This window comes from Neophocaena asiaeorientalis, unplaced genomic scaffold (assembly GCF_003031525.2).
Source record: "Neophocaena asiaeorientalis asiaeorientalis breed wild unplaced genomic scaffold, Neophocaena_asiaeorientalis_V1.1 scaffold19, whole genome shotgun sequence".
Lineage (NCBI taxonomy): Eukaryota > Metazoa > Chordata > Mammalia > Artiodactyla > Phocoenidae > Neophocaena > Neophocaena asiaeorientalis.
Genome location: NW_020173388.1, coordinates 6,853,097 through 6,874,656, shown reverse-complemented (window position 1 = coordinate 6,874,656; position 21,560 = coordinate 6,853,097). Strand labels below are relative to the sequence as shown.

The following is a 21,560-nucleotide window of genomic DNA, read 5'->3' as shown; positions in this document are numbered from 1 at the left end:
GCTAGGCACACGCGCCGCGCCGAGCCGCCCCGAGGCTTCCCGGCGGCCAGGCCCGGGCGCGGTAACAAGTTCGCGCTTTGCTTCCCCAGGGCGCAGCCGCGGCTACTTTGCAACGGGTTCGGGCCAGGCCCAGCCTGCGGCGGCAACAGCGGGTCTCGGACCGACTGTGAGCCTGGGGAGTATGTCTCCAACGACTGCGGGTGCAGCGGTCTGAGTTCTAAACGCAGGTATGTCCCCGTCCTTGAGTGAGGTGAAATGACCCGGGCCCGAGCACGTGGCTAATGGCGACCTGAGGGTTCCCAAGCACGTGTTTGGTGCAAAGGCCCGAATCCGGCTCTCCTTTAACAAAGGAAACGGACGTTCACAAGCAGAACAGCTGCTTCTAGTGGGTTTTCAGACTCGGTTAAAGAAACTGCTGAGGTCCACGGACACTGACGAGAGGAACGCAGGAAATCGTAGAGAACCCTGTGAAAAACCCAAATCGCCCTTTCTTGTGCCCTTTTAAGGTTGACGCAGTGCCTTAAGAGGCTAACACAGAAGGGTAAAGAAAGTCTCCATAAAACCCAGAGAAGAGATTGTAGAACTCCTCTTTGGATCCTGTCTGGAGTCACAGCTGAACCAAAAGGTTTTCATTCAGTTTTAGCACCTTAGTGATATTTGTACAGTTAATAACAAAGTGATAAACTTAACCTTAGGTTTGACAGTACCTTCAGGCCTGCTTTTTGGACTCCTCTGGGGATACCATCCAGTGTTTTCAAATAGAGTATTTGGATCTTGTGGTCATCTCTGAAGGTGGAAAAAAATCTAGATGATGGAACAGGTGGACAAAAGGCTTTTTCTGGATATCCTTTGAGACAAACTGAAAAGAATACCTCAAAGGTTTTTTTGTTTGTTTTTCTCTATTTGTTCAGAAAGGTAATTTTAAAACTTTTCTTTTTATAGGTTGAAGACGACAGGTACAAGCCAGTGAAGCTGGAATGCCCTGACACTGGTATTTTAACTGACTTACACCAACTATCACTCTGCAGTTGACAACACACAAGTGCCTCCAGTGAGGTCAACTATTCTCACATAACTTGTAGCAACCATGTATCTGCACTGGCTTGGGAGTTTAGGGCAATGGGGTAGTGCTGGTGGTTTAATTCTCACAACTCTGTGAAGTGGATACTGTAAAATTACAGATGAAGCAGTAGTTCAGGTAGTGAATTGAGATTCCATCACATATGCATAGCCCTGAACAGGGAGCCTCATATGTACCTTTTTGGCTATGTAAACTATGAAAAGTCACTTATCTCTCTTGAGATTTAGTGTCCTGGTTATAGGGTAGAAGTATTCAGATGGGGATTAGGTCAGTTTGGGGGCGGGGAGTGTTAAGGACCAGAGACTGACTGTTGAGAATATAAGCTCTTTATAGTATATAATTACATGGAACCTAAAAGAAATCAAAATTTGATACAAAAGGAGCATCCATCAGCATATTAAATGCTTCTGATGAATGTAGCATAATGAGCTGTAAAAAGGAATTTAAAGGACACAATGATGCTAGATAGTTAGAATTTGAAAGTATTGGAGGTGACGGGAAAGTTTTCATATGGGAAGAAATGTGTCAGTGTAGCAAGATTAACAGCCCAGTGTGTGCTAGGAGTCATTCCTGTTGATCAGCTCTGAATGTTTACAAATACCTCATTTTCCAGAAGTCTTAAAGGTATTCACCTTGGGTTCATTTTTAATGCTTATTTCAAAATATTGTTTTAGCCTCTGTTTAAACTTCATTTCTTGTTATATTCCATATTATTCTGTAAAATCTAGCTTCCTAATATAGGAAATTTATTGAACAAATGTTAGTGTAATTGCTAGAGGGAAAACAAGATAAGGGAAATAGGAAGGGCGTGTATATGCAACTGTGAGTGGAGGACATGATAATTTCAGATGGAGCTGGTTGGAGAATGACTAACTACAGAAGACCTGAAAGAGCTGCGGGAGATAACATGGTTATATACAGTTGATCCTTGAGCAACATGGATTTGAACTTCATGGGTCCACTCATACACAGATATCTTTCAATAGTAAGTACTACAGCACTACATGGTCCATGGAGGGCCATCTATAAATTGTTCAGATTAACCCCTGCATTGTGCAAAAGTCAACTGCATATATTTGGGTGAAGAGCATTTCAGGCAGAGGAAAAGTAAGTGCAAAGGCCCTGGGGAGGGATGTGTTTAAAGGTTTGGGGGGGAAGCAAGGTGAAGCTGCAGAGAAGTGACCTTACGGGAGGATCTGACAGCAGTTTGTGTGCAGGTCTAAGGTGGATGTTTTAGACCATTCTAAGATGGCAGCTTGCTTTCTGGCCTCTCAGGCCTCAGAATGCTGTAACTTAACCTAGAATGCACCCATACACTTTCCCACGTTTCTATGAGCACTATCTTCCCTCCCAAGTGCTCTTGTTACGGATTTCTGTAGCACCCTGTAATGGCCTTATCGTACTTGGAAGCACATTTTGTAGTTGCCTGTGAGCTTGCCTAATTGCCCCTGCCCATAAAGTCCCTCTTGGTTCCCACTATATTCCTGGGGTCTAACCAAGTGCCTGGCATACTGTAGGTTCTCAGATATTTAACTTGAGCCCTAAACCCATGACGACTATAGTACAAGGAGCAGTATCATTTATAATTAAGTTTAGTACTATCGTTAATTGTGTTGGAATGAATTATAAATTGCATTCAAGTGGGTGGCTTACTTAGAAGTGGCATAAGAGCTAGATTCAGATCCCCACCCTATATGATCTTAGACCAGTTACTTCTTAACTTCAGTTTCTTTATCTGTAAGTTGATAATCATGACAGTTCCTAAGAAAACCCTGGTGAGTAGTAAGCACTTAGTAGTGCTATAGGGCCATTTTGACAATACCGTATGATCACTGGAATACTGAATCAAAATGAAAATACTGATATTTGATATTTATATGGTACTGAAATGCTGGCTTTAATGTTCATAAAAAACAACAGCGCACCTACTAGGGCCAGGTATTATTCTAGGTGAACACATCCATGAACAAAGCAGATCAGTGGATGTGATTGCGACTGGTCCATTGACGGAGGCCTCCAGTGTAAAGGCTTGTGATGCTTCCTTAATTGAGTGCTGTGACTAGTTAGCAGTGTGGTGGCCGAGAGGGTATTCGGTAGGCTAAAAGCCTAGATGAGGTGACTTCAAATGCTAACTACAAAAGTCTGAAGGCTCTAGCAAAGATCCCAAGGATGACCACTGGTTTCACAAATGGCTCCACTCCACTGAGTCCTGGTGTTGGTTCTTTGCCCCTTGAGGAGTTCCTTGGGCTGCGTAGACAGGTGGAGACCCTGGGTCTGCCACAGATCCTCCCCCTCCCACTAACCAACTTCAGCCAGTTACAGTCTTGTTCATACTTTGGTTTTCCAAATTTTTTTTTTTTTTTTTTAGTAACAAGGCTTTTGGCTAAAAAGCTTGAAGTCCACTAGACTAAACAATAGCAGGTGAAAGATGTGAGTAGTTTTATAGCCAGGGGTAAAACTTTGGAGGAAAGACAGAACACCTTTTTAGTTGCTTCGGAGTCCAGAGTTTAGAACTATAGAAACACTAGAACTGCGCTGCCCGGTAGGACAGCTCTTAGTCACACGTGGCTATTTAAGGCAAAACTAAAATTAAAAAATCAGGCCCCCAGTTGCATTAGCCCCGTTTCAAGCCTCTGGCCCACCTGTGGCTAGGGGCTACGGTACTGGACAGCAGATACAGGACATTTCCATTGCTACAGAAAGTTTATTGGCAGTACTGTTCTAGAGGTTATATGGTGAAGACAGAAGGAAAACCTAGAGAGATGGTGTAGTAGGCTAACGGCCCCAAAGAGATCAGATTCTCGAACCTGTAAATGTTACCGTATTGGAAAGAGGGTCCCTGCAGATGTGATTAGGTTAAGGGTCTTGAGATGGGGAAACTGTCCTGGATCACCTCTGTGGGCAGGCAGGAGATTCCATGAACAGAGGAGGAGGCCATGTGAAGAAGCAGATTTAATGTTGGCCTTGAGATTGGAGTGATGCAGCTTCTAGCTGGGGGGTGCTGGCAGCCACCAGAAGCTGGAAGGTGTGAGGAACATGTTGATTCCCGGCCCCCCAGAGCCTCCTGGGGGAGCATACACTTGATTTGATCCAGTGGAGTTGATTTCTTACTTCTGGCCCACAGAATTGTGAGAGAATACATTTCTGTTGTCTCAGTAAGCCACCAAGTTGGCGGTAATCTGTTACAGCAGCCTCAGGTATCCAATACTGATGGAAAGCTTAAGATCACAAATACAGCCAGAGCTGGAACCTCACCACACCACACCACACCACACCACACCACACCACACCACACCACACCACCTCCTATGCTGTGTTTTCACTAATACCTTACTGGTGGGTAGGTGAGGGTAGATCTTAACTGTTAGTCAATTTAAAATTTTTCAGAGGTATGGCAATTAAGTTAAAATTTACTTAGATTTGAATCCCAGGAGTTATCAGCATGTAGCTAAAATATGGAGGATTAGCAAATACCTCATAATAAAATACAGATTATCAAAACAAGTATAAGAAATCAATGTATGATTTATTGGAGTGTCACTTTATGTATACTTTTAATAAATTTCATTACACAGTACAAAACACCATCCAAAGTTCAAGTTGTAAAAATCTGATAACGAAACTAAAACAATAGGAAAAAATTATGTTGGTTATATAATTTTTGCCTTGTAGGCCACACAGCTTTGGCTAGCAGCGTCCCAGAGGTAACACAGACTTGTCTCATGTTTCCACAAAATGTAAAACTGAATTTCTGGGAGGTTTAAAAAAAACAGTATTAACTAATAGAACTAGTTTTCTCAGGGTCACTACCACAGGGCTATGACTTGTCATCCATACATTGGAATTTTGATGTACTGAATATCTAGGTTACAACAGTACTGATACTGAATAATGGCAGCTTCATGCTAGAGACTGGTAAGGAAACTAGGGCAAAGACCCAAGTTTCTGAATAAGAAATTCACACTTGTTGAACTCAGTATTATGGGACCATCACACTCAGTCAAATAAAACATGGAAAACCTGAAGGTCAAAACTCAGTCCTTGTTGAAAAGATTGTGTGTTGTTTACATGTTGCTATTTACAGTATTGCCTTTTGAAGCTCTTCTCAACCTATGGAATCTCATTCTGATGAAAGAAGTTAGGATCAAAACTGAGCCCTATTTGTCTACCTTTCATACCAAGTTGCAGACCTGAACAGTTTATATCTGAAAATTTATTTAAAATTGGAATTTACATAACGAATAGGAGGTTTCATTAACTTTTGACCAAAATCAGGTCCTGATTGGGGGCTTGGGGGAGGGGGGGTAGAAGAGGAAAGTGTCATAAACTGCCCACCGTTCCTTGCAGCCTCTTCTGCTTCTTTCTTGCTAACAGACTTGAATACCTGTTTCCAACGTCTCCCACAACAAAAAAGTTTCATTATTACAAGTCTGAATATTTCTGCCTAAAAGTGGCCACTGTTTTTTGAGATGTTTCCACATAGTTACATTGATCTCTAGCTCCCTGTTTAAGGTTTAACTCCCAGCCTGCAGGTAACCCGATTATTCAAATGAACTCAACTTGAAATAAGATAGAAATGCTCCCATGTTGAGTTCCTCATTCCGAGCTAATGATTTGCTAGGTTCCTCCTAGTAAACTAGCTCCATGCCATCTACTTGCACACTCAACTCTACAGGTTTCACTCTGCTTAAATCACCGTTAAGTGGCTTAAACCTACAGAGCCAATGAAAAGTGTCTGAAGAAGCTCAGCTCATTTTAGTTTCTCCAAAACCAATAATTGTAGGACTGCCCTGAATATGCACCCAAGTGGCAGGTTCCTGTGCAGCTCTATTTTGGTTTGGCCTCTACAGGATCACTGACCACAACAGCAGGAGAGATCATCTTGCCAGAAACTTTCTTCAGGTGCAAGTTTTCTTTCAGAATGAGTTGGTCTAAATTTTTACCCGTTTTTTTCTTACAGTTAGTTGGTTATTTGAGCAAACCAAATTCCGACCCTCTCAATTTTCATATGTCCCGTGGTGACTGGCCAGCTACTTCTTGCATCATCATGGGTATCATCTCTGCCTTCTTTGAACCTTTTATGCCAAAGACTCTTGCTCTTGACATTACTTCACCATAAACTACATTTAACATTTCAGGTGTCTCACTTGCAGATTTACTTAACTTTACACAAAGTTTAATGTGCATTCTTTGCTCTAAATTACGGTCACTCATTTTTATGGTTGGAAAAAAAACTCATACCTACTCACAAAGATAGCTGGCAACCTTGAAAGCACTGTTGTGGCCAGCTGAAACGTGTTATAATAATATCCGTGCAGCAGTCACTCCTCTGATGTAAAAGGCCACACATGAAAACTTAGTCAAAATTAAAACAGAAGAGTGCAAATAATCTTTGAAATACATTACATTAACTATGTGCAGGGAGCATTTACCCCTCCCCTTCCCCCCCCCCAAAGAACCTAAGATAAAAATACATCCTAATGACATTATGGAAGCTGCCACCTGGCTTGGCTGTATATTTAGAATGAGCTAGTTCAAAATGATCTTTTTTCTAGTTGATAGGCCAAATGCAAGATACCAAGATAGTTTACTCCCAAATATATAACAAGAGAATGGATGCTGTTGTCTCCAGTCTGCTTTCAATTTTGGTTATATACCAAGAAGCAGAGTTGCGGGATCATATGATAACTACTTTTTTGACGAGCAAACTTCCATGGCAGCTACACCATTTTACATCCACCAGCAACGGACAAGGGTGCCAGTTTCTCCAGCTCCTCGCCAACATGTGTTATTTTCTACCAAGTTTCACAGTGGTACATGAAAATTCAGGTATCTACAGGTCTAAGTATTTTCGCAATCCTCGTCTGCCTTTCCCCCCCCTCCCCCCTTCTTGGCAGTGCTTTTTCTTCAGCGAAAATACAGACTCAGGCTCAAGACTTTTAGTTAATATTAAGTATAAACTACTTTAAAATAACTTTGTTGTTTGTCATGCGCAAGAATTCAATACATATTGACACGCTCCTTTACTGGAGGAATCTGCATTACCTTTTTAGGAGGTGAATAGGGCTGCTTTTAAGTGTCTGCATTAGAAACGAACTTCAAAATGTAGATGTGACCTGACCCTCCCTTAACTATCTGTACAGCAGCCGAATAAGCACGAGCTATAAACAGGCTGGGACAAGAACCGACCATTTAAGCAAGGCAGTTCATTCCTCTAAGCACTGTATCTCACCGTACTGCGTGCACTCAAAAGTGCGTTAACCATAGAACCACAAACTCGCCCACTATTTTTAATTCAAATGTCCCTTCCAAGGTTGCAAACCGTTCAACACAGAGCGAGCGTCAGTACCCGGCAAGGCCCAATCAGGTCGCGCTTTACTACCTTGGGTTCCTCCTGCTAAACGGCAGAAGAGCCGCGCGGACCGCGAATCTCCGCCCGGCGGAGGAGAAGGCATGGGAACTTGAGGAAAAGCCCGAGCTCGGGTGGCTAAGAGACCCCACGGCCCGGGCCCCGCCTCACCTCCGCCTCGGGCACCGCGGGTCCGGGGTTCGAGACAGGCAGCTACCTGCCTGCGGCTAGTCAAACTCCCTGGCCGCGCCCACTGTCCCTCGACGCCACTCGGCCCAGTTTGGGAGCGGACGGACGCTACCAGGGGGGGGTCCGAGGTACCGGAAGTGGGCAAACCCCTCGGCAGCGAAACCAAGTGCCCAAGGACCGGAGAAAGACCCGCACCCTCGCGAGAGTTCTGACAAGCCCCCACAAGCCGCGAGAGCCCTGGGGGACGCGGTCTGCCAATCACCAGATGGAGGCGGTCCTGGGCGCACCCAATTGGCTAAACACGGGAAAGCTCGCGTCCCGTTGGCATCTTTTCCGGCCCCAACTTCACCTCCTCAGCTTGAATCCCCGCCCCATTTAGCGGCCCCGTATCTCAGCTGAAGAGGTGGGGAGCAGGAGGGGAAATGCCTACGCTTCCCCCCAGTTCCTAGTGCAGGAGCTCGGGCTACCTGAGTAGAATCCCAGCTCTTCACCCTAGAAATGGCATTTTAGGACCATTTCACGCCCAGATTCTGACATGACCTGTCTCATTTCCTAAGCTCAGCATTCTATCCTGTGTCCCCAGACTGACCCAGTCCTGGGCAGAGAGCTGATTTTACCTGTGCTTGGGAGAAAACAGGCTTCCATGGACTTTGCCAAATAAAAATATTTCTCTAAACGCTTTCCATCTCCATACCTACGTCTTGCTCTGCATAGTATGCAGTGAGAGTTAAACTTAAATTGCTTTTTTTTTTTTTAACAATCGCTAATCCTCCTGTAACTCAGTAAATCATCAAAATAATCATCAGTGAAGTAGGTACTGTTAATATTTTTCAAGTGAAGAAACCAGAAGCACAGGGGAATTTAGTGACCTGCCCAAGTTCTGTGTTTGCTCTCCAAATAGGAACTATACTCTGTCCTCTTTATCCCTAGCTCCCTTACTTTATTTCGGGACTTCATAATTGCTGTATTACTTCTACAAACAGCCCCTTAACTCCTCTCCTTGCCATCCTCTACAAAGCCAAGGATTAATCTTCCTAATGCAAATCTGATCATGTCTCTCAAATCCTTCTGAAGTCTCTGAAATGTCAAATCCTTCTGTGGCTCCTTATTGCCACTCTCTGGCAGACAGTGCTATTTATTGAAGTATTCACACCTACAGATAAGTACACAAGCCATGTTGGGTATATACCCAGAAATGGAATTGTTGGATCATAGTTGTGCCAGGTCCAAATTTAGTAGATATTTTAAAGCAGTTTTCCAAAGTGTTGGCACCGATTTACACTCTGATCAGCAACATCTGAGAGTTCCAGTCGTTCCACAGTCTCATTAACTCTGGGTATTTCCCATCTTTTTTCATTTTGGCCATTTTGGTGGCTGACAATTATGTCTCCTGTGATTTTAATTTGCATCTCCCTGATTAATGAATTTGAGCACCTAATCATATGTTTACTGGTTATTTAGAAATACCTTTATGAAATTTCTGTTCAATTCTTTGCCCATTTTTCTGAGTTGTTTTTTATTTGATGTTTCCTAATATTTGATTATAAAAAATTTTCAAGTATTTAGCAAAGTTTAAGGAATTTTACAGTAAACACAAGTAAACCTACCACACAGATTCTACCATTAATATTCTATAGAACCTGCTTTATTACATTTCTATCCTTCTCTTTATCCATCTTCATGTTGTTGCATTTCAAAGTTAATTGCAGATAGCAATACATGTCCTCTAAACACTTCAGCATATATGTAATTAATTAGAATTCAGTATTTAAGGTTTGTTTTGATGTAAAACTTACATCAAATTAGTGTAATGTAAAACTTACATTAAATGCACAAATCTTCAGTGTAGATCTGCTGAGTTTTGAGCAAAGGAGTTTTTCAATCCCACCTCCCAAGTCATTCTCCATTTCCACTTTCCTGGGGGCAATGACAGTTCTGATTTATTTTTTTCCCTGCTGTAGGTTAGCTTTACCCTGTTTCAGAATTTCATATAACTAGAATCATAATGTGCTCTCTTGTGACTTCTTTCACTCAGCATACTGTACTCCTCCATGTTGTTGCATGTGTCAGTAATTCATTTCTTTTTACTGCTGAGTAGTATTCCGCTGGATAAGTATACCAGTTTATCCATTATAAGAGGACTTTTTTTATATGCATCCTTTATCAAGTGTATGTGTTGCAAATATCTCCTCCAATTCTGAGTTCCTTTTCATTCTTTTAAGGATGTCCTGTGAGGGGAAAAGTTCTTAGTTGTATTTTTTTAAATTTTATTTATTTTTGGCTGCGTTGGGTCTTCGTTGCTGCACGCAGGCTCTTCTCTCGTTGCTGCGAGTGGGGGCTACTCTTCGTTGCAGTGCGCAGGCTTCTCATTGCAGTGGCTTCTCTTGTTGTGAAACATGGGTTCTAGGCGCATGGGCTTCAGTAGTTGTGGCACGTGGGCTCCATAGTTGTGGCTCGTGGCTCTAGAGCACAGGCTCAGCAGTTGTGGCGCACGGGCTTAGTTGCTCCGTGGCATGTGGGATCTTCCCGGACCAGAGCTCGAACCCGTGTCCCCTGAATTGGCAGGTGGTTTCTTAACCCCTGTGCCACCAGGGAAGCCCCCCAAAAGTTCTTAGTTTTAATACTCCAATGTATCAACTTTTGATGGTGACTGGTTTTATTTAAGAAATCTCTGCCTACTCCAGGTTATGAATATTCCTTCTCTGTTTTCCTCCAAAAGCTTTAGTTTGCCCATTTAGAATTGTAATCCATTTTGAACTGATTGTTGTGAGTGATGGGATATAAAACTGGGTCCACACATCCTTTTATCTATGTGGCTATCCAATGAATCCAGCGTGGTTATTTAAAAGATCACTTCCCTCCGTTTGCAGTTATCATAAGTCAGGTGACCACATATGTGTAGACCTATTTCCCACTCTATTCTGTTTGATAGGTTGGTTTTGTCTATCTTTGCACCAATACCACATGGTCTTCATTACTACAGCTTTATGATTATTCTTGATAGTGTACCAGTGAACTGAATTTTTAATTTAATTTAAATTTAAATAGCTATGTGGCTAGTGGCTACCATGTTGGACAGAGCAGATATAGAACATCCTCATAGGAAGTTCTGTTGACAGCACTGCTTTAGAAGACATCTAGAGGCCAATACCAGATAGTTCATTTTATAGCCACAGGCCATCTTGAGTTATGGCTGGGCTGCTCTTCAACAATATCTGTGTAATATCTTTTTGAAAGAAATTCAAAATGCATCATCCCAAAGATAGGTAAGGTGTCCAGCTCTTTTGACCTTGCACTTTTAGCAATGAAAATATTATTTCAAGTGTGGGAGAGTTTAATGCTTTGGGAGACATTTCCTGTGATCAGACACCATAAAATTTGTAGCCCCAAATCACAGGGAAAGATTCTTACTCTAGTACCATTACCTGTAGTTTATTATCTGCTATCATCCAAGGTCACACTTAATAATTCTCTTTCAGAGGGCTTTCCTGGGCTGTCACTAGCTGTGTTTGAGGGTTTGCCCTCAGACCTGCAATCAGAGGTCTGAGTCAGATCTGGCTCCTGTGTGTAAGGGATTCCTCAAGCCATATTGTCCTGTTTATTCCATCAGTGACACCAGAGTCTTTTGACTTGTAAATGATACATGCGTACTTATTATGTCCTTCGGGTGTTTCTTTTTACATTAAATGTATTTATTTCTCCCCACATTTGATACCTTTCTTTTCCAACGTCTTGTGTTTTATAGTTACTGTGATGGCTTTTTAAATTATCGTTTCCAGATCTGAGGATAGCACAGGGCTATAGTCATGATCTAAGTTTCCACTGGGGCAACAAATATTTATTGAGCGCTTACTCTACAAGATGCCCTGTGCTGGGCCCTGGAGATAAACGCTGACAACCAATAATACTGGGTTGGCCAAAAAGTTCGTTCGGGTTTTTCCATAAGCTGTAACAGGAAAACCCGAATGAACTTTTGGCCCAACCCAATAGTTACCATTGAGCATCTGCTCTAGCCCAAGCACTTGCATTTGTTATTTTTAATGATCATAATGACACTGTAAGGTAAATACTGTTACCATACTTTTCAGATGATAAAACTAAGGTTCTGGGGGCTCAGATTCCTATGGCTAATAAGTGCTGGAGCTGAGATTGAAGCTACGAATCCCACCACCACCACCTCTACGAGAGCTATCAGACTTCAAAGGCGCTTTGTTTCCTCTTGAGGAACATATTGTCTAATAGAGGAGGCAAGCCCACAATAACCACAACCCCCAGCAGAACAGATACTACAAAAGGGAGAGGGGGTGAAAGCACAGAAGAAATGAAAGGTGGCAATGAATCCTGCTGGCAGGTCTGTAGGATGTCATAGTTGAAACTAACCTGTGGGAAATGAGCCAGATGGCCCTAGCAACTTGGTCTTGTAAATGCCTCCTGAAATCCTTTCTCCTCCATGAAGTCCTTCTGGAATGATCTGAGGAGAAGCAACAAGCTTCCCTCTCCCTCTCCTCAATCCTCAGCGAGGCTTTTCTCTGACCCCCACTTCTGAAGAGGAGGCATTGCTAACAAGTGGCCAGTGTCCTCTTTAGGAGAACAACTCTCCAATGACCACCTCAGAACCAGAATCTGTTTGTGCTAGGCTGCTTTGAGACACCCTCCAGAGCAAATATTCAAATTAATGTGCAAAAGGACCTGCAAGGATGGGCCCTTTAAGAAGACCCTGAATGTAAATGTGATGGCTGGATCTCTAGCTGCTATCTTTGACCATACCCTCAATGTTATGGGTTGGATTGTGTCTCCCCTAAATTCACATGTCCAAGTCCTAACCCCCTCAGAACGTGACCTTATTTGGAATGTGATGTTATAGGGTCATTGCAGATGTAATTAGGTAAGAAGGTCATACTAAAGTAGAGGGAGCCCCTAATCCAATATGACTGGTGTCCTTACGAAAAGGGGAAATGTGGGCAAAGAGACACACACCCAGAGAACACTATATGAATATGAAGATGAAGGAAGAGATACTCTACAAGCTAAGGAATGCCCAAGGTTGCCAGAAAACCACCAGAAACTAGGGGAGAAGCCTGGATGAGATGCATTCTTCCAGCCCCCAGAAAGAACCAACCCTGTCGGCTCCTTCATCCCAGACTTCCAGCCCCCGGAACTGGGAGACAATACTTTTCTGTTCTTTAAGCCACCCAGTTTGTGGTACTTTGTTACAGCAGCTCTAGGAAACTAATACACTAAAGGCCGCAGAGAAATGAGGTATAAGGAATCTGAGCCCCTGAGAACTGTATGGACCACAACTTCCGCATCAGCCTTGGTCCTGATAAACATCTGCCTTGTTCAAGGCCCTGTGATACTGTGATTTATAATAAGAAACGTACATCAGGCCTTTGTCCCTGTTTCTGGCACAGAGCTCCTAAAACCCTTGGGATTTCTTAAGTGTGAGATCAATTAAAAGTGTCTTTCATTATGTTAATGAAGTGACTTTTGGAAAGCACCTAAGGATGGGGGCTGGTTGCCTGAGGACCCAACCCTGTGGTTAGAGGGTTGGAGCTTTTAGTCCCTCCCCCGCGCCGACACACACACGGGGTAAGGAAAGGGGGCCGGCGGTGGACTCAATCACTAAAGGCCACTGATTTAATCAATCATGCCTAAGTAATGAAGCCTCCATAAAAACCCAAAAGGACGGGGTTCAGAGAGCTCTGGGTTGGTGAGTGCGTGGAGATTCTGGGAGAATGCCTCAACGAGGGCGTGGAGACTCCACCCCCTTCTTAATATGTTGCCCTCTGCATCTCTTCCATCTGGCTGTTCCTGAGTTATATCCTTTTATAATAAACTGGTAATCTAGTAAGTAAAATGTTTCTCTGAGGTCTGTGAGCCACTTTAATCAGTCAAACCCCAGGCTAGGATCGTGAGAACATTTGATTTAAGCCAGCTGGTCAAAAGCACAGGTAACAACCTAGACTCACAGTTGGCATTGGATGGGGGGTGGGGGCAGTCTTGAGGGACTGAGTCCTTCAGCTGTGGGATCTGATGCTCCCTCCAGGCAGACAGTGTCAGAATAGAGCTGAACTGCAGGACAGCTAGCTGGTATCCAAGCATTACTTGGATGTGTGTGGGAAATTCCCCCACATCTTAATTGGTGATCAGAACCTTAGGCACTATTACTGGGCCTCTGTTATTTGCATTAAAACCAATCCTGATACTAAGGGTAAAGATCAAACTCCTTAGGATGACATACTAGGCCCAGTAAGACGTGTCCCCTGCCTTCTTTTCCGCCTTCCCCCTTAGAGCCCACATACTCAGTCACATGGCACTACTTAGCTCCCAAAGCCCTCTCTTAAGCTCTTTCCTCTGTGCATGCTTCTCCCTCTGCCGATAACATCTTTCTTACACTCTGCCTGTGTTCTTTCTCACCCTTCTTGGCCTGGCAACTTCTTAACTTAGGTTTTTGCATTCTCCAGAATCCTTCCCTGACCTCACTGGGACTGGCTTCTGATCCCAGGCTCCCAGTGCTTCCTGCTATCGCAATGTTTATTAATTATGTTGTAGATTATGAACTACTTTTAGAGTTCAGTGCCTGACCCATCATAAATACTCATTACATCTTTGCTCAATGATGAAGCATCACCAGGGATTTTCCTTGGCCCACCTATGGGAAGATGTGTTCTGAATTTCTAAAAAATTAAAAAAAAGATTTACATAGATTTTGTTCGTTTGTTTGTTCTTTGAAGAGCAGCCCAACAATTAACTTTAAGATGGCCTGTAGGACTTCCCTGGTAGCGCAGTAGTTGAGAATCTACCTGCCAATGCAGGGGACACGGGTTCGAGCCCTGGTCCAGGAAGATCCCACATGCTGCGGAGCAACTCAACCCTGACCTGCACTCTAGAGCCCACAAGCCACAACTACTGAGCCCGTGTGCCACAACTACTGAAGCCCACATGCCTAGAGCCCGTGCTCCGCAACAAGAGAAGCCACTGCGATGAGAAGCCCGCACACTGTAACGAACAGTAGCCCTCGCTCACCATAACTAGAGAAAGCCCGCGCACAGCAAGGAAGACCCAACACAGCCTAAATAAATAAATTTATTGGAAAAATAAAAGATGGCCTGTAGCTATGAAATGAAGCATCTAGAATTGGCTGCTAGATGTCTTCTAAAGCAATGCTGTATACAGAACTTCCTGTGAGGATGAAATGTTCTGTGTTTCATATGTCATGTTTCATATATACAATATGGTGGCCGCTAGCCACACGGATATTTAAATTTAACTAAATTAAAAATTCAGTCCTCAGTATGGTAGGTTGAACAATGGCCTCCAAATAGACCCAAATCCTAGTTTCCAGCACCTATTAGTTGTACCTTATATAACAAAATGGACTTTGCAGATGCGATTAAACTAAAGATCTTGAGATGGAGAAATTATCCTGGATTATTCACGTGGACCCTAAATGTAATTACAGGTGTCCTTATAAGAAGGGGAGAGAGAGAGATTTGACTGCAGAACAGAAGAAAAAGACAATGTGACAGCTGAAGCAAGATGCTATGTTGCTGGCTTTGAAGATGGAGGGAGGGGCCTCGAGCCAACCTATGCACGGAATGGAGCTCTAGAAGCTGGGAGAGGCACAGAAACAGTGTTCCTTACAGCCTTCCAGAGGAGCGTGGCCCTACAGACACCTTGATGTTGGCCCAGTGAAACTGACTTCCAACTCTGGCCTCCAGAAATGTAAGATAATAAATGTGTGCTTTAAGCCAACAAGTTCGTGAAATTTGTTACAGCAGCCATAGGAAATTAATATACTCAGCAGCACTAGCCTCATTTCAAGAGCACACTCCTAGACAGTGCAGTTCTAGAATCCTCTGCCTGGTGAGGACGCGTATCTCCTGGACAATACATCTTTCAGAATTTAGAAACTCTGAATGTGCTCCTGGCACCCACGATGAACTTATGATACAATTACTTTGCATGGGAAAACCAAGCTAAGAAAGCTCACCTGTCTTCTGCTCAAGCAGATTATCAGACTCGTAAATCAAGGCCTTTCTTTGACATCGTGATCCACCTCTTTCAAACAGTCAAGACAGTTTATAAATGGCCTCATTTTTGTCATGAAACTTGATACCAAAGAGACTTACTTTGATTCATCTTTCTCTTTGGAACACCAGACACATCGTCAAGTCCAGTACAAATTATATTCTCTTGCTCAATGCCTCACATAATAGTGATCTCGATGTCTTTCTGTTTGCTGTGTACACGTGCAGTCCAGGCAGGAGTACATCAAAGGTGTGAGGGTGAAAGAGGCCCTTCTGATGTTTGCTTCAGAAGGATCCTCACACGATAGTCTTCACGGCATTGCATTGCAGATTACAGTTTTACTGCCTCTACCTGTCTGCACACGTGCGGAGGTTTTATAACAGTTAACAATTGTTAGGCAAATAAAAGAGCTACCTTCTTCAAAAATGGTGTGGAGAGAAAACCACCACTAAACAAACTCTATTAAGGCCATTACTAAATCACTCTGTATCACATTCCTTACCATCAACACTCTAAAACCAGCTGGAAAAGGTGGCCCATAGCCCACCACCGGCAACTTTTTTGTTTAAAATTTTTTTATTGTACTAAAATATACATAACATAAAATTTACCATTTTAGGGCTTCCCTGGTGGCACAGTGGTTAGGAATCCGCCTGCCAATGCAGGGGACACGGGTTGGAGCCCTGGTCCGGAAACATCCCACATGCCGCGGAGCAACTAAGCCCGTGCACCACAACTACTAAGCCTGCGCTCTAGAGCCTGAGAGCCTCAACTACTGAGCCCGTGTGCCACAACTACTGAAGCCCGTGCGCCTAGAGGCCGTGCTCTGCAACAAGAGAAGCCACCGCAATGAGAAGCCTGCGCACACAACGAAGAGTAGCACCCGCTCACTGCATCTGAAGAAAGCCCACGTGCAGCAACAGAGACCCAAGGCAGCCAAAAATAAATAAATAAATATTGTACAAAACAGCAAGAAACACACACAATAAGAAAAAATTTACCGTTTTAACCATTTTTAAGTGTACAATTCAGTGGCATTAAGAACATTCACAACGTTGTGCAATCCTCACCACTATCCATTTCCAGACATTTTTCATCATCCCCAAACTGAAACTCTATACCCCTTAAACAATACCTCCCCACGCACCCTTCTCCCAGCCCCTGGTAACCTCTATTCCACTCTCTGTCTCTATGAATTTGACTCTTCTAGGAACTTCATATAAGTGGAATCATGCAAGATCTGGCTTATTTAACTCGGCATGACGTTTTCAGGGTCCATACATGTCGCAGCATCTATCAGAATTTCATTCATTTTTAAGGCTGAATAATATTCCATTATATGTATATACCACACTTTGTTTATCCAGTCACATCCATCTGTGGGTATTGGATTGTTTCCATCTCTTGGCTCTTGTGACTAACACTGCTAGGAACATTGGTATACAACAGAGGCATATTTTACTACTAGGCTATACAAACCTATTTAACCAGAATTTGTGCAGGGTGAGAAACAGGTTTAAAGTCTTCCCTAATTAGTGGTTATAAAATTTGGCCATACATTAGAATCACCTGGGGTGTTTTAAAAACTTTCCAGTGCCCATGCTGCAGCCCAGACCAATTACATCAGATTACCTGGCAGTGGGAGGCAGGCATCAGTATTTTTTGTAAATCTTACTAGTTGATCCCAATGTGCAGCCCAGTTTGAGAACTAGTGCCCTAAACAGTGAGCTAGTAAACACTGTTTCATCTAAAGTATTCTTCCTTTCCCTACAATATCTAAATCACACTTAGATTTCCCATACTTTCAAATCCAATTTAGCTGAATTAAATTCATCTTTATATTTTTAGGGTCTTTTAAGGTCTTCTAGCCAGAGCACTTATAATTTAAGTTTGGCAGGGGGGTGGGTGGGGGGAAATCTCAGATGTACCTACCATTAGTACAGAAATGTGTGCTCCTATCAGACAAAATGAATACGTTCAAGAATACAAAAATTAACTTTTATGCAATTAGATCTAATAACAAAACTAGACACATTTTCTTTCATTTCAGGCATAAAAATTAGCTCCCACTTACACAATTATTTAATATTGCTTTGGAAATCCCATGCTAATGTAATTACACATGAAAAGAGAAAAGCACCATTATTTGCTGGTGATGCAATTGATAATCCTAGAAAATCCAAAGGAATTAGGTTTAAAAAAAAATCCTGGAGGTATAAAAATAAGTTAATCGTGAGAAAAAAAAAGTCAATAGGATCCTTGTATAACCAGTCATAACCAGCTGAAAAATAAGAGATCCAATTGAAAACAGTCACAAAAATATATAATACTTAAAACAACAAAAGATATAGTACATATTTATTTGTTTAGTCATCAACTATACTGGGTAGTGCTACAGAGAACAGCCTCTGGAGTAGGCTGCTTGGTGCCCACCCTGGCTTCCACCCTTAGTAGTTGTGGAAATTGGGAAGTTATTTAACCTCTCTGAGTCTTAGTCTAACCATCTGTAAAATGGAGATGATAACAGTATCTACCTCATAGAGTTGAACAGATTACACGATGTGAAAATGTAAAGTGCTTAAACAGTCCCTGCTACATAGTAAGTACCATTTCCGTGCTAGCTTTTAACTTTATTACTGGCAGTCTTTTGAAAAAGGAATTGGACAGATGGAGAACTATAGCATATTCTTGAACAGAGTGAGTTTACAAGCATAAAGGATGAAGGAAGACAGAAAATAATGAATCATTGGGTGCATAAGAAATGAAATCTGAACCTTGAGACTAAGTATTTATATGTCTGTTTACCCTATTTAATTTATAATTGCATAAATGTGTAAATTATAGCATTTAGATTTTAATATAATTCTAATTAAATATAGAGAGAATACTAAATATAAAATTATTTAAATGGAAAAATAAATGGATTCAAATATAATATATATTATACATAATATATGTGAAAGAAAAGGGCTATTACCAGCTTTTATAGCCTATTATGCAGCAATTACAGACTAGTAATGGTATAGTAGAACTCTACTTCAATTTAGAAGAATTCAGAAACAGGCACAACCCCAAGAAGTTTAAAGAAGAAAAAAACAGAAAACCTGGCTGTGTAAGTTTTCAAAATCAAAGGGATAAAGGAAACTCATGAATACATTTTGATAACTGGATAGAAATGTGAAGAATAAGAATTTAAACGTAAAAGCTTAAATTAATGGAGAATTATTAGAGAATGATTTTTTGAAACACATCAGTGGAAGAAAAGTCAATTTCTCTCTTCTTTGAAGAACTCAATAGAAAAAAGACATCTGAATTTTAAATATCTGTAAAATGGAAAACAAAAGCACAATAACAGAATAGGAAGTTTAAAAATCAAGTATGACACAGAGTTAATCGATCACTTCTCCCAGTCTTCACTTCGGCGATCCTGGCTCAGAGTCTCTCTTACCTTGACCTCTGAAATAGCCTTTCCTCTAACTTGTCTCTCTGGTTCCACCCTTGCCTTCCTAAAAATCCATTCTCTGCAATGACAAGCTGAGTGATCCTTTTTAAAGATCTTAATAAGACCTGGTCAACTCTCACACTTAACACTCTCCCTTGCTTTTCTGTGGCTTTTAAAATTTAAATCCCTCGTCAGGCTCACATGGCTGCATGTGATCACTCACCTCCCCCCAGTCTCTGCTCTTGAACGGTCCCACCTGAGTCTTGTACCAGCTGTTTCCTCTGCCTAGATTGCTCTCCTCAGCCCATCTTCACGAGGCTGGGTCCTTCTTGTCCTTTAGGTCCAGCTTAAATATGTCTTCCTCCAAGAAACTTTATCTGAGTCCCCAGTTTAAGGTAAAAAATAAAAAACTAACATTTGAGAAGTGTTTCTCTGTATGTCAGGCACTTTCGGACACTTTACATGCAAAATTCAAGCACTCTCACGAGAACCCAACAAGACAGACTCTATTATTATCATTCCCATTTTACAGTAAGGAAACTGAATCCCAGCAAAGGTATGTAAATCCCAATATACTGCAAGAAAGTAGCTTATCAGAGTAGTAGTGCCAGCTACTCACAATCATATCACTACCGCACTTTCCACAGTGTGATTCTGTGTGGGCTCCAGACTCGCTCTGTCACTAACACTAAATGTGCTGGTTTTCATCAAACATCTGGAGAAACTTCTGTACCTTTCTGTAAATTCTCTTTTAATTTCTCAGAAATGTCTAAAAGGGGAAGAAAAAAGTCCATGAAAACTAAAACTTCATGCTTTTAGCCAGTGAGAAGGTAATAAACCCTGCCTACAGAAGGTGTGTTTTCATGCAAACTATAAAAACAAACACACACATTACATTACATTCTGTCACCTCTTGACAGAATGTATACCTATGTCTGCCTCGTTCACTGGGGTATGTTCAGCTCGTAGAACAATGGCAGGCACATGGGAAATACTCAACTAATGTTTCCTGACTGTTGAACAAATGGATGAGTACATAAGGGAATAATTAAGAAATCAACTTGATAAGAAAAAAAAGACCAGGAGAACCAAAAGGTCACTTTTATTCTTTTTTTTTCCAACATTTTTATTGGAGTATAATTGCTTTACAATGTGTTAGTTTCTGCTTTATAACAAATTCACTTTATAACAAAGTGAATTTTATAACAAAGTGAATTCACTTTATAACAAAGTGAATCAGCTATACATATACATATATCCCCATACCTCCTCACTCTTGCGTCTCCCTCCCTCCCTCCCTAACCCACCCCTCTAGGTGGTCACAAAGCACCGAGCTGATCTCCCTGTGCTATGTGGCTGCTTCCCACTAACTACCTATTTTACACTTGGTAGTGTATATATGTCCATGCCACTCTCTCACTCCTTCCCCCTCCCCATGTCAAGTCCATTCTCTACATCTGTCTTTATTCCTGTCCTGCCCCTAGATTCTTCAGAACCATTTTTTTTTAGATTCCATATAGAACCATTTTTTTTTTTAGATTCCATATATATGTGTTAGCATACGGTATTTGTTTTTCTCTTTCTGACTTACTTCACTCTGTATGACAGACTCTAGGTGCATCTACCTCACTACAAATAACTCAATTTCGTTTCTTTTTATGGCTGAGTAATATTCCATTGTATATATGTGCCACATCTTCTTTATCCATTCATCTATTGATGGACACTTAGGTTGCTTCCATGTCCCAGCTATTGTAAATAGTGCTGCAATGAACATTGTGGTACATGACTCTTTTCGAATTATGGTTTTCTCAGGGCATATGCCCAATAGTGGGATTGCTGGGTCATATGGTAGTTCTATTTTTAGTTTTCTAAGGAACCTCCATACTGCTCTCCATAGTGGCTGTATCAACTTACATTCCCACCAACAGTGCAAGAGGGTTCCCTTTTCTCCACACCCTCTCCAGCATTTATTTTTTGTAGATTTTTTGATGATGGCCATTCTGACTGGTGTGAGGTGATACCTCATTGTAGTTTTGTTTTTTTTTTTAATTTTTATTTATTTATTTATTTTTAGTTGCATTGGGTCTTCGTTGCGGTGCACAGGCTTTCTCCAGTTGCAGCGAGCGGGGGCTACTCTTTGTTGTGCTGCGTGAGCTTCTCCCTGCAGTGGCTTCTCTTGCTGTGAAGCATGGGCTCTAGGTGCGCAGGCTTCAGTAGTTGTGGCTCTCTGGCTCTAGGGTTCAGGCTCAGTAGTTGTGGTGCACGGGCTTAGTTGCTCCGCGGCATGTGGGACCTTCCCAGACCAGGGCTCGAACCTGTGTCCCCTGCCTTGGCAGGCAGATTCTTAACCACTACGCCACCAGGGAAGTCCTCATTGTAGTTTTGATTTGCATTTCTCTAATGATTAGTGATGTTGAGCATCCTTCCATGTGTTTGTTGGCAATCTGTATATCTTCTTTCCCACC

The 21,560-nt window shown here is 42.1% G+C and overlaps 1 long non-coding RNA gene and 1 other non-coding gene across 2 annotated transcripts; both read left to right on the top strand.

Annotated features, from left to right (window-relative positions):
* The first annotated feature begins 95 nt into the window (after nt 1–95).
* LOC112400735 (uncharacterized) lies at nt 96–15,294 on the top strand. Its single transcript, XR_003003466.1, has 3 exons — nt 96–227; nt 943–2,066; nt 15,082–15,294. It is a non-coding gene; the product is annotated as an uncharacterized LOC112400735 (long non-coding RNA).
* LOC112400808 (small nucleolar RNA SNORA26) lies at nt 494–615 on the top strand. Its single transcript, XR_003003470.1, has one exon. It is a non-coding gene; the product is annotated as a small nucleolar RNA SNORA26 (small nucleolar RNA).
* Nucleotides 15,295–21,560: the final 6,266 nt, after the last annotated feature.